The following is a 356-nucleotide window of genomic DNA, read 5'->3' as shown; positions in this document are numbered from 1 at the left end:
GCTGCGACGCGCCTGGCATACATCTACCTTGGCCTGCGGCGCTGACACCCGAATCGGGTGGTTGGAAAATGTATACAAAGATGCGGGCCTACGGCCCGTCAACGTCCCGTCATTTCGACTAATCATGCAGGGTTGTACATTTTTTCGCTTATTTTCGTCAAAAACACCCTCTAGTGCCTCAACGGTTTGAGCTAGAGCAAAACGGACAAAATTTTCGCCCAACTGGGCTCTACTTTGATGAGTTACCTCTTAGGAATCCATAAAAAAAATATTTTTAAAAAACGTCATTTTTGGGACCTGTTGTTTTTGATTTTTTAAAAATCCAATTTTTGAGCTAGAATGCTCATCTTCGAACT

The sequence above is a fragment of the Frankliniella occidentalis genome, unplaced genomic scaffold (assembly GCF_000697945.3).
Source record: "Frankliniella occidentalis isolate FOCC.00 unplaced genomic scaffold, Focc_3.1 Scaffold594, whole genome shotgun sequence".
Lineage (NCBI taxonomy): Eukaryota > Metazoa > Arthropoda > Insecta > Thysanoptera > Thripidae > Frankliniella > Frankliniella occidentalis.
The sequence above is the reverse complement of the archived record's forward strand: the minus strand, read 5'-3'. Positions refer to the sequence as shown.